General features: G+C 30.4%; 1 pseudogene; it reads left to right on the top strand.

Annotated features, from left to right (window-relative positions):
• Positions 1–2,196: 2,196 nt before the first annotated feature.
• On the top strand, positions 2,197–13,020 carry LOC114753378 (WAT1-related protein At1g68170-like; annotated as a pseudogene).
• Positions 13,021–14,089: the final 1,069 nt, after the last annotated feature.

The following is a 14,089-nucleotide window of genomic DNA, read 5'->3' as shown; positions in this document are numbered from 1 at the left end:
GAAATTGAATCCATGTTGTGGGGTATTAAACAAATACTTATTAAATAATATACGTTTTTAAATGCTGTATAGGCGTGCCTTCATCATATTTAGTGTGTGCGAAGTCAGAAACACGTGGACATATTGTTGCGCTAGGGCAGCAAGTTGATCCTTTTGAAATAGCGTGTGTGGGCTTGAACTTAGCTATGGAATTTAGATATCCTGCACTTATACCAAATTTTACCCTTTGAAAAGAAAAACAAAACATCAGAGTATGCCTCGTAATACATTACCAATATATTGTTGGGATTAGGTTTAGGCAAACAATTTTTTTTTTTCTAATTTCTGATTTTTGAATTTCAACTTTTACTGGAATTTTTTTGTTTGGAAAAGTGTAGATGAGTTGGGTCTGAGAGGCTCACCAAGACTAGAAAATACCTCAAGACTCATAGCACTTTCAAAGTTACTCACTAACTGCCTACCAAGAAAACTTCTCACATCGGCAATGAAATTCGAATTTATAACTTTGTGAGATTGAAGTCGATTTCTTATCAACTAAACTAACTTTTATTGGTAACTCTTATTAGAATTTGAAACCTTCTAATACTGAGTTTTTAATATGCGTGTGTGTCATTCAAGACAAGTTTATGCTAAACTAACTTTTTCTTATATGAGTCTACTCAAATATAATCATATTATATTAATTGGTCTTTTTCTAATTTTAATTTATAAAAATCATTTTTACAGATGTTAGTAAGAACGTGCACGTAGAAGATAACACGGCAAGATGAAAATTTGAAGAGAATATGTTACGAATCGATGTGCTTTTGGCAAATTTTGTACCCATATATTTGTGTGTGTGTGCGCGCGCCATTTTGTACCCATATCTATTAACTAGATTAAAGTTACCACGTCATTTAAAAGAACCTATCTACAAATAAGTAAAAATAAAGATTAAAACCATACATTAATTAATTTCTAAAATTCAAATTATATTTTGTAACATTTTTTGGAAAAATACAAATTAACTTAACATCAAAATCATAAAACTTAAACTTCACAATTTCAGAGAAAATCTCAATATTAGAGATATAATTTTAAATATGACTGGCAAGACTACTAGCCTCATCAGTTCTCAAGATCATATCAGTATCACTGTGTTTCGGATTGTGGGTAATATATTATGAAATTGATGAAGAATATAACTATCCACAACTTCTCATAATTCTTGACAAAGTGTGTATATGTGTCTATATATAGTTCCGAGCTTCACTTTATACATTTTAAAAAATTAAATTAAATATCTTGATTTTTTTGGGTGACATTTTGCGTACAATATTTTAAAGACATATATTGCAAACCTTATTTATGATGATTAAATGGAATAAGTTACTTGAAAAATTGGCTGTCTGTTTTCCAACAGAGGATGATACAAAATGAGTGGGTTATCTAACAACTGTAAATGGGCATTGAAATGGTATAGGATTGCAGTTTTCATATTTCACAAGTATACTTGGCCAACTTTGGCATTTGACTTATATATTTTGGTCACTATATAGGCACTTGGATTGGATTATGGATTTGGTTCAATATATAGATTTTGGAGGTATTGTAATTATGTTTCTGGTTTTGATGTTTAAATGTTGTTAACGGTTAACTATAATGTGGAGGGCTCCTTAATTCAAAAGCCCTCCAATACGTGATGGTTATGTGGTATAATTACTTGTTAAATATATAGGATTTGCCTAATAGGTGTGGTGAAAAATCATCAAGCAAGTTCAAGAACCAAAATGACCAAAACTACTACTTTATTATATTACTTGATGCTTTAACCTTATTTTAGGCTATTTTGTGCAAAAGAAAATCTTATTTCGGGTTATGAATTGAAAGTATAAGTACCAGATTAATATAAATTAAAATATAAGGGCCAAATTACAAAAGTAAATGAAATTTTGAGAACCAATAATTTTGTTTCCCCTTTAAACTAATGATTATTCCCTACCTTCAACTTTTTAAGAATTGCTTTTTTCTTACAAATATATGTAAATATATAGCCCACTTCATACTGACTTTCATCCCAAACACAATTAATAAAAACTGACCCTCACTTCTTGTGCCTGGCCTCCTCTCTCTCTCCCCCTCTCTCACTCGCCGTCTCAACTCTCAACCGCTGGTGGTGCTGCCATTTCTAGTGGCGGCCGGTGGCAGAGACAGACGATGAGGGACGACATATGTGAGGTGGTGGATAGGTTTAAACCAACCATACTAATGGTGGTAGTTCAGATATTATACGTTGGGATTAACATTCTTTACAAACTTGTCGTCTACGATGGCATGAACCTGCGAATTGTCATCGCTTATCGTTTTATTTTCGCCACTGCTTTCATGGCTCCTCTTGCTTTCATTTTCGAAAGGCAATTACTTATTCTCATCTTTTTCTTTCTCATCCTTATGCCTCAAGAATGATGAACTCTCGTTAAGCTTAATGTATGTTGAGATCGAAGTAGCTGGATAGTTTCTTTTTCGTCGAACTAGAGTATAGTTTGTGCATTACTATACAGAGATTGAAAAATAAGTTTATGATTCATATGACAAGTAAGCATTACTATACAGAGATCGAAGTAAGCAATTTACGTTGGTTTTAAATATAAGATTTCGGTCAATTGTGTATACTGAATTTATAATTTAGATCATCGTTGTTGATTGCATATATTATGAGATAATTTTGATGAAAATAACTAGCTAGCTAGACTACTTTAACATGCAATTTTTATAAATAACTAAATTAACAAATTTTTAGTATTTGCAAATTAGTAGTTATCAATTATTGCATCTGAAATGGAAGAAACATTAAAGTTTCTGCATCTTGTATAAACTAACATTGAGTTGATTATCAACCCATGAGTTAGTGAGTTAGCCTACAACAAGCCATGCTGGCAACCGTGGGGGTGTTCACGGGACAGGATGCGATCGGGACAGACTCGTCCCGATCCCGTCCCAATGAACAGGGACGGGACAAGGCTTTAGTCCTATGTCCTGTCCTATCCCGTATCTGTCCTAGTCCTGTCAAGAACGGGACGGGATGGGAAGTCTCGTTCCCCCCCCCTTTTATTAAAAAAAATACTATAATTTTTCATATGAATTTTTTTATGTTATAATACTTATTTTTCATTGGGCTTCTAAAGATAAAAATATTAAAAAAAATATTATGTAGAAAGCTCAATTATATAGTATAAAAAAGTGTAAAAACAATATTGTAAAAAAAAATCCGGTAAAAGAAACACTATGTAATGCCTTTATGAATTATTTTATTAAGGAAGGAGATTTTGTTGAGATAATACTATATCTGAAGAGCTAAAAATCACTATAAAAATAATTATTATTAATAAGTAAATTAAATAATCTAATAATAAATAAGTTTTTTTAAAAAAAATACCCCGGTTTCTCATCTTGAAATTTTTTGTTGTCCCATCTCGTCCTATCCCGAACTCACTGTAACCGGGACTAGATGATCGGAACAGGATAAATTGAACACCTTTATTAGCAGGTGCAAGTTAAAACAACATGCAATTTTGCAGGTTGGCAAAACCCGTCATGACTCGCAGGTTGACGGGTTAAACCCGGGCTCAACCCATGTTATCAAGTTTAAGTTGATAGAGGCTTATTGCAAATTGTTTGCACTTTCATTTGCAGGAAGAAGAGGCCGAAGATGACGTGGACTATACTGTTTCAGGGACTTTTGTGCGGTTTATTTGGGTATTAGTTCATCTCTGTGTGTGTGTGTGTTTGTGTGTGCGTATTGTCATATAATTTTGGTCATTCAGTGATATAGACGTCACCAGAAAATGTATTAGGAATATTAACATGTGAGATCATGACATATATATTGATTAAAATAGAAGATCACACAAAATAGAATTGACTTAGGTTTGGATTATTTACATCATATTCTCTCATATAGAGAATATATATGTGAATATGTCCTTATGTGGACGATAACAATATTATTTACTCATAAATCTTCAAAATTCAATTATAAATTTTGGAAATTTTTATAATTGAATTTCCATAATTTAACTAAACTTTCAGAATTTATAAATGAACGTTTTGTAATTGAATTCTTAATATTTATAAAATTTCTACAAGTTAAAAGCTATCTAGCATTATTAGCGTTCCATTATATATATAACAGAAATTTTGACAGCTTATAAGCTTTTAGATTTTCGACTAAGTTATGTTGATAAACAATTAGGGGCATTTTTGTTCACTTTTTTTTTTTTTGGAAAAAAATGATGCTTCCATGTTACTATTTCACAAATTTATAATCATTTCATGAAGGTTACTTATATCCCATTTCTCTTTTATTATCTGGACACAACATGAAGACTAATGAGTTATGTACGTATATATAAAAAAATTGAAAGTTATTTGCACAAAATAAAAGAGGCTAATTATGATAAAGAAATTATTAGCATATAAATTTTAAAAATATTTTAATTGAGAGAATTAAGCATATTTCCTCATCCAATATATTAAAAATAATACTGCTTTGGTCCTTAATATATGACCCAATTGTTGAGTTGGTTTTGGTCATAAATATAAGAACCATTTATCATATTTATCAATTTTCTCTAAATTATCCTTATGGATACTCCTTCAACCATAATCAAGTAGAAAAGGAAGAATGGATATTAAGAAAGATGATTATGGTATTTTAAAAAAAAACGTGTCACATTTCTTATAATTAACTAACTTACCTAACTTTTTTAATCTAATCAAATTAATTAAATGGATCTTATATTAAGGATCAGAAGAATACTATTTAAGAATAATCAATTTCAGAGGAATATTGGCACAAACATTGTATCTGGAGATGCTGGCTTTGACAACAATAACATTTGCATCGGCAATGAACAATCTCGTTCCAGCCGCCACCTTTGTCATGGCCCCCTTCTTCCGGTAAACCTTTTTTTTTTCCTTTTTATTTTTTTTAAAATAAGCAGTACGATTACTATTTTCTTTTATTTTTTTCAACATTATTTAGGTAAATTAAGAGTATGTGTGCGTACTATTTTGTTTATATGTTTGTTTTGTTTTCATCATCCCTCCAATGCCCTTTAGCTTAATTGCGTAGTTGTTGCCATGATCATCTTTCCTTGACTTTTGTTATAAATTTCCTACTTGGCTTCCACTAGTTTCACTCTCTTTTCTTGGATAAAAATTTTAATATATATTTAAAGTTGTTATAAGAAGTTTATAGAAAGAAAACTTTAATTTAAATTCTATATGGAAAATGTTGTTCAGGACTTCAAATTTATACTTTTGAGTTTTTGCCTCGGGTCATTCAAAGTACTTTTAAGTTTTAACACACATACACTATCTCTCGGTAATTTTCTCAAATTCTCTCAACAGTCAATGTAAATACATTTCCAAAAAAAAAAATTCTACTGACTCATATATTTCACTAAAAATTTTAATTTCATCATTGCTATTAAAAATTTATTAATGACAATAAAATGAAACATTTTCTTATGTCAAAGACAACTTCATTAAAAATGAGCAAAACGATTACAACTTAAAAGGTTGGCCTGCTTCTTTGGTTCATTTTCGCTTTGCTTGGGTTAGCCTTTTGCACTGTCAATGAAAGATTTTTCCAATACTGAGTAGCATTCATGTATAAATTATGAAAATAATTTTTTTGAATTTATTAATATTGAAATACACACACGTGTAGATATAGGTATTCATATTTTTAATTTGACTCATTACACTATAATTTCTTATTCTTAGAAAACTCATTATTAATAATGTGTGATAATTTTTTTAATTATTTTAAATAATAAAAACTGTGTGTTTATATTCAGCTTGGAAAATTGAATTGGAGGACATCGGCCGGAAAAGCCAAGATCATTGGAACTCTCACAGGAGTTAGTGGGGCCATGCATCTAACATTCTTCAAAGGTGCACGAATACCCACTCCCTCCTTCCACGTCACCCTTCTGCACCCCCACAACAGCCACGTGGCGTCTGCCCACTCCTCCTCTGGTGGGAATACCCTCTTAGGTGCACTTTGCGCCCTGGGTGACATGTCTTCTTTTTCTCTATGGCTCATCGTTCAGGTGCCTTATTCCTCTGATGCTTGTCGTTTTGATCGTTGATGTTGTCGTTTACTTAGAATTAATCCTTTTTTTTTTTTTTGGTAGAGCAAGATGAGTGAGAGATATCCATGTCATTACTCAAGCACCACATTGATAAGCTTGGCAGCTTCGGTGTTTTCTATTGGCTTTGCTCTTTGTAATGAAAGGGATTGGAGCCAATGGAAGCTGGGTTGGAACATAAGGCTCTTAACCGTGGCTTATGCGGTATGTTATTTTATTTTAATTTATGAAACCACGTATTATTGTGCTCATTTATGAAAATAGGAATAATAATCCGGTGGGTTGGTATGTTGGCTTGCCAATTTGCCTCTTTCTATTTTAATATTTTTAATATTTTACTTTTAAAATTTAAATTTTTTATAGATTAAAGTCAACTGTTTTTTTGTAAATATTTTCATGAGTTATATGGTAAAATTAACCCGCAAAGCTCTTGAATCTAAATAGGAATAATTGAAACACAACACCGTTAATACAAATGATGTCAAGAGCTCTTCTGACTGGGTATTGAGCATAGTGATAACGACTAGGAAAAACCATTACCAATCCAAAGAACTTCGAGAACAGTGAATTTGGCATTCTCATATTGCTCACTCAATCTGTTAGCAAAGTCAAAATTATAAACTCCGGTCAAGACTATAGATAGAGGGGTGATCCTCATAGACAAATTAGTCAAATGTCCACGAGAGCTAAAGAGCTAGAGATAGACTAATCGAACTTCATAGGTTAAAAGCTGATACACACCCACACACAAGCTTACTCCATAGGTTAAAAGCTAGTTGTCACACACAAGCGCATGTGGTGGGCACAAGGTCGTTTAATTAGGAGGTATTTAGGTAACCAAAAGTGCTTTTTAAAAGCATTTTTTTTTTATAAATCAAGGCAAACTCTTTTACATATTTATTTCGCATACTATAAAAATATTTTTAAAACTATGATTTTGTTTCTACTCAAACACTTTTTAAACTTGTTTGTTTTGTTCTAGGCTTGAGCTAGCCCAATTTTAATCGAGCATGAGGTGGCTTAGCTTGCTCAACCCTAGTGCAATCTATTCAGCTTTTGAAAAAGTTTAACTTCTCAAGAAGTAATTATAAGAGAATAAACATTTTGAGAAGCTTGTAAACGGTTGTTTGCTTTTTAAGCTCGTAATTATTTTTTAAATAAATGTATATTCCTTTTTAAATACGGTATACAAAAGTATTCTTTTAAATAAATTTTATTTTATAATTTTAAGGATAAGTTTGTGAATAACCAATAAATACTAGGGAAAGAGAATTTTTCTAGATTTTTTGGGTTCCCTATCGTCTACTTATGTCCAACCAAACATAACCCCTAATTTCTTGTAAAAAGGAAACATCTAATTTCATATTTTAAGTTATATATATAATTATGATCCATTTACATATTTTAATGTTAAAAATCCAGCACTAATGAAAATTTGGTCCATTTGAATAACTGCGAATGTAGGGACTAATGCCAGCAGGGTTGAATGTGGTAATCATAGCATGGTGTGTACGCAAGGGAGGGCCTTTGTTCGTATCAATATTCAATCCTCTCCAGCTTTTGTTGGATCTTTCTTTATGGATGAGATGGTTCATCTTGGAAGGTATACCTCTCTGCCCCTTCAGTTTCCTTTTGTTTTTTTTTTGTGTGCCAATTTTTCAGGTGAATGGCATTTTCAGACAAAATAAGAAGGATATTTATAATTTGTGATTTAAAGTTTTAAAATGTCAACTAAGGACTTTTTTGGCAAAAGTGTACTTCTAACTTTATACAAAATTTTAATTTAATTCTTTAATTAATTTATAATGTATCCTTTTAGTTTTTAATTCTAACATCGTTAATTTCAAACAACAATTTATTTTTGTCAATCATCGTCATTTCAGTAAATTAAAAAAGATTAAACTCAATGTATCAACATTTGAAAATATGCTGTTAATATTTGAAATCATACTTTATAAAATTAAGGTACTAAAATTAAACTTCACATAAAATTAAAGCATTAAAAATAGCAAAAGTGATGAGAAAAAGTTTGAAAATTGGGAAATACCAAAAAAGAAAGCTAATATTTCGTAATATCTATTAAGGATAACTATTTGACAACAAGTGTTGGGTTATCAAAATAATGCATAAGATATATATTAACTACTAAGCTTTAACTGCAACTCATTCACAATTCTTGCATGTATATTGACTACATTTCATTAGTTATTAACATACAACTTCGATAAATGAAATGTTCATGTCAATTTGTTATGTAAATTTCTAACTGGAATTTGGTAAAATGAAATGAAAATTTGGTAATAACATCTCAACTTTAGGAAGTAGGAATGTGCGAAAAAACATAGCTCATTCTCGTTTTTCCAAGTATTTAAATTAAAATCGCGCCCTTTTATTTTCTATTCAGAAATTGGTAAAATTGATTGAAAATTTGTTATAAACATCTAGAGTTTAAGAAAATAAGGAAAGTCATATCTTGGGAAATACTCAATTCTAAGCTAAGAATGGAGAGAATTCGAGTTGTGATTGTATGTCATATGCAAAATTAATTAATTAATAATTAATATTGGTTCTGTGCATTAGAAGAAATATTGAAAATAGATTGTTTATGACTCGTGAAGGTTAGATTTTTATATTATCTATAAATACTGTAGAAAGTGCAGCTCTGTAATAAAAATGATTAGGCTTATACTCCTCCGGTCCTAATTATAAGACCCAATTGACTTATTTGAGGAGATTAAGGAAGTAAGTTAAGTTGGTTATTTATAATAAATAAGTGTTGTCATTCTTAAAATATCCTTGCTAATTAAGTATATTGGCTAAAACTATCATTATTAGAAGGATTATCTTGGAAAAAAATGCATAAATATAAGAGACAAAATGGATTGGGTCTTATAATTAGGACCAAATAAAAAGTCAAATTGGGTCTTATAATAAGGACCGGAGGAGTAATATAGAATAATTGTGACTGTATGATATATGCAGTATAATTGGAGGAGTGCTGATAGTAATTGGATTATATATGGTTTTGTGGGGCAAAGGCGAAGAGATGAAGAAGATGATGAATCTTTTGGACGTACCATCACAGACCCTCCAAGTGTCATCCCCTTCAGTTGAAATCATCGTCAAATCCTCCATTGACGACCAGAAAAGCAACAATAATAGTACTTCAAATGTTGCGGGATCCACAAGATTCGTCGGAAATTGAAAATCAAGCAATACGAGATGATGCGAAGAATCAAGTAACATCAAGAAATGTCTGACACTTAAAAAAAAAATCATTAATTTTGGCATAGTGGGCATTAACTTTTAATATGGTTTAGCAAAGTGGCATTCCAGCAGTGCGATTGATATATATATATATATATATATATATATATATTGTGGAGCATAATTAATTTCTCCTTCAAAGTGATTACATAAATATTTATAAAATTATCCATGAATAAAATTTTCAATTTGCTGAATTATAACTTTCAGTAAATCATATATTACATTATTTTGAGTTTGTAACTTCCTCCTTTTTGAGCGGGGAAAGGAGTTCTATTAATTGTTAAAGCTGCAAGAATTTTCCTTCGGTTCTAAACATAGAAATTAGCTGAGAGGTTTACTTGGGTCTAAATGTAACTTCAATTCACTTTATGCCTTTCAAACTATCCTTATTAATTGGATATATAAATAGGATTTTCATCTATGAAAATAATGCATTAAATGGGATATTTTAGGAAATATAGGTCAAGTTCTTTGTACCCACTACATCAAGTTCTCCAATCACACATGTTTATGTGTTTTTGTTTTTTTGTTCATATGAATTTATAATTAAATGCTAATATTTTAAAAATAGGACATAAGGGCATGTGTGATTGCAGAAATTGACATAATAGATAAGGAAATTGATGTAAGTATTTTCTTTTAGGAAAACTAGCTTACACTGTTACAAATAATTGAACTAATTTTTTTTTAAAAAATATTTGTTCTCTTTCCAAGACAGAACAAAAAGAAAAACGATATATATCCTTTTAATGTAAGTTTCTAACAATCTGTGAAATGTGTTGTGCCGATATTATTGTTGAATTTCGGATTTGACTCTTCATCCATCATTATTCCAGTCCTAAATATAAAAATCAATTATAGGGAGTGAGTTGTAGTTCTAAGTGTAAAATCTTAATCAATTTTATCTCTCATGTTTACTATTTTTTTCAAACTAATTTATTTAGCTTATAAACTAATATATATAATTGGTATTTTAAAGAGATCGTGTTAGGTTTATTAGAATTAAATAATTTATTTAGTTTTCTTAATTTTTTCATATTAGGTAAGTAACTCTTACATTGAGAATTGAAAGATGAGTTTATCTTTTTAGTGACGCCATCGGTGAGCAAGGGAATGTCACAGCCCGAAGAATGACAAAAACTGGAAGATCAACATTGGGTTGGAGGATTTTAAATGATCCTAATTAGCTTTGGGTTAAAAAAAAAAAACCCCTAAAAGAATTACGTTTTCCGAAGTTAGAATTTTTCGAAGCTAAGATGGGTAGCCGAGAATGATGGATATGGAGTAGCACTTTGGCAAGCTAAAATAATTATATCTAGTATCCCAACGGAAGAAATAAATATTTGTAATGGATTTTAAATAGTTTCTGCCATTAGCGGAGGATATTATATTCCTCATCACACCAATACAAAAATGTCAATGAGATTTGGTATAGATTTGAGTGAGTTTTGATAGGATTGGGACGAAAAAATTCCATTGTGATTTTGTTCTTATTTGGATGAAAATAAAGCAAGATGAGGGGAAAAAATAAAAATGACATTTAGGTCCCAAAAATTTAATACTAGTACAGTAACATCTACGTCTTAGAATTTTTTATTAAAATTAAAATGAATTACAAATCAATTCATCTATTTGTAAATAGGATATTTTAAAATACAAATTATGTACTTAAATATCATGGGATCGTCCTAGCTAATAATTTGAAACTGAGATGCTCATATTTGCAGTTGTTTGAATTGATATTTATGAATCATTTTTTCAGTAAAAATTGTGTAGACTTTACTTGTAATTAAAGTAAACTTTGCGGATGTCGATGCCATTCTATCAAAAGAAAAATACGAAATTTACCATAATAATATTAGAGTGTATATATATATTGAATAGTTATTATAAACACGATATTTGGCAAAAAAAAAAATTATGAACATGATACATGAATGGTGAATATATAAGAAAATTAATTGTATAATTAACTAACTAATTCCATTCATAATTCACTAGTCTCTCATCCCATTTAAATGGAAATGGACTTGAATTTATTGTGAAGAAAAGGACTTAATGATTTAATGATTGTCAACAAAAACATGAACTTCATAATTAGTGTGGATTCTTATTCTCATTCCATAGTACACAGTAAGGATCACCAATAAGGAGTGAAAGAGAAATTAAAGATAACTGTGAATCAAAATGATGATATTTTTTGAGTGAAAAATGAATCCATTCCTCGAAAGTATATATCTACAGAATACCCAATAAATTATAGGAATGACTAAATGAAAAGAAAGTGACAAAAGATTACGTGAAAAGGATTTAGAATGTGATGATATAATGGTTAGTATCCTCTCTATAAATACATAGGTCTGATAGATGATCTGTTGTGTTATTAATTTTTAATATGGTTTAGCAAAGTGGCATTCCAGCAGTGCGATTGATATATACATATATATATATATATATATATATTGTGGTGCATAATTAATTTCTCCTTCAAAGTGATTACATAAATATTTATAAAATTATGCATGAATAAAATTTTCAATTTGCTGAATTATAACTTTCAGTAAATCATATATTACATTATTGTGAGTTTGTAACTTCCTCCTTTTTGAGCGGGTAAAGGAGTTCTATTAATTGTTAAGGCTGCAAGAATTTTCCTTCGGTTCTAAATATAGAAATTAGCTGAGAGGTTTACTTGGGTCTAAATGTAACTTCAATTCACTTTATGCCTTTCAAACTATCCTTATTAATTGGATATATAAATAGGATTTTCATCTATGAAAATAATGCATTAAATGGGATATTTTAGGAAATATAGGTCAAGTTCTTTGTACCCACTATATCAAGTTCTCCAATCACACATGTTTATGTGTTTTTGTTTTTTTTTTCATATGAATTTATAATTAAATGCTAATGTTTTAAAAATAGGACATATGGGCATGTGTGATTGGAGAAATTGACATAATAGACAAGGAAATTGATGTAAGTATTTTCTTTTAGGAAAACTATCTTACACTGTTACAAATAATTGAGCTAATTTTTTAAAAAAAATATTTGTTCTCTTTCTGACAAACTCAATTATTTCTATATATTTTGATATCTTTTATATGGGTTTTGTCAACTTAATTAGTCCCTTTTGACTTTAATTGATTGATTAATTATTTTAATATGTTTTATTTTGAATTAGTATTTTATAAGGGTAAAATTGTCATATTTTGGTTTAATTGTGACTAATTGATTTTTGAAGACAATTAACGCTACCTTATCCTTGAATTTGCTTGCATGTTCTTGGAAGATTCAAAAATATAAAAAGAAAAAAAAAAGAAAAAGGAAAGAAAAAAAAATAATTAGGGGGGGCAAAACATTGCGTTTTGTCCCAACCTAATATTCAACTATTCTTCATCTTCTCCAGGTGGAGACCGAAGCACGCAACAGAGTAGAGACGCCGAGCGAGCTTGGGGGCGAGGAGGCGCTGGCGGCAGAAGAAAAATTCAAAGACCAGCGAGCTGAGGGACCAGTGAGCGACGACGCCTTCACCTTCTTCTTCTCCTGGGCACGACAGAAACACAGAGACCAGCAACACGAGCTGAGAGGCAAGACCAGTGGCGTGAACTGATACGCACACGAGCAGATAGCAAGAGGGGTCCAGAGCTCGACGGCACCTTCCTCATTCTTCTCCACGATTTGTTTCTGGTGCCAGAGGAGGTCGACGGCGAGTGAACCAGGAGTGAGACAGCGAAATCAGTTCCGTCACCGTCTTCTTCAATGGCAAACCGTAACAGAGCTCTGATTATGGCATTTTTTATGGCAAACCGAGGCTAGAGTTTCATAATCTTCCAATTCAACAATAATGGCAGGAGCTTGGATCATCAAAGGGGAGTTTTAGTTGCTTTAATTTCTTACTCAACAATTGTTTAACAATTCCTAGGTCTTAGGATAGTTTTTCTGATTGTTGGGATAATTGTATTGCTTAATCTGATTATATTTAGAGATTATTGTGACTAAATTATTGCTTAGTATTTGACATTGGGCTGTTTATAGTTTTGATTTCAATTATAATGTTGTGGTTATGACATTTGTATTGATTTTGGAGTTAATATATTGTGATTTTCTAAGGTGGCTTAGAATTTTGGATCATATTGTCTCTTGCTAGTTTTAATTTTGTTATTTTGGATTTAAGAGTTCTAATTAAGCATTAGTTTTTAGCATCATTAATCCCATTTTACTATTCTGGTTGCAGTTAGTAAGTTGGGATTTTAGAAAAATATTTTGTGGCAACTTGAGGTGGCTCGGTTGTTGGATTACAAGCTTAATTATAATTATTAATTCATTGTTTTTAACTCCCACATCTTTTAGAGTGATGATTGCCTGTGTTGTTGAATTGGAAGATTGATTTTTATCAGTGTTATTTGTGTGTCTCATTTTCATTTCTTTAATCTTCATTCATTTTAATCATTTTTACATAAAAACAAAAAAAAAATATTTTAATTTCAATTTAATTCATGGTGTTTAATTAGAAATTCTCAAATCAAAAATCCTTTTTATAATTTAAGTTACTTGCATTTATTTATTAGGGTTTAATTTTATTTTCGGCTCCTCAAAGTGAATACGACCCGAATTGTGCACTATATTGCATTAATTCGGTTAATTTTTAGAGTAACCCCAAAGCAACAAATTAAGGGAAG

Source organism: Neltuma alba, unplaced genomic scaffold (genome assembly GCF_004799145.2).
Source record: "Neltuma alba isolate B1F8T4 unplaced genomic scaffold, ASM479914v2 tig00007892_pilon, whole genome shotgun sequence".
Classification (NCBI taxonomy): domain Eukaryota; kingdom Viridiplantae; phylum Streptophyta; class Magnoliopsida; order Fabales; family Fabaceae; genus Neltuma; species Neltuma alba.
The sequence above is the reverse complement of the archived record's forward strand: the minus strand, read 5'-3'. Positions and strand labels throughout refer to the sequence as shown.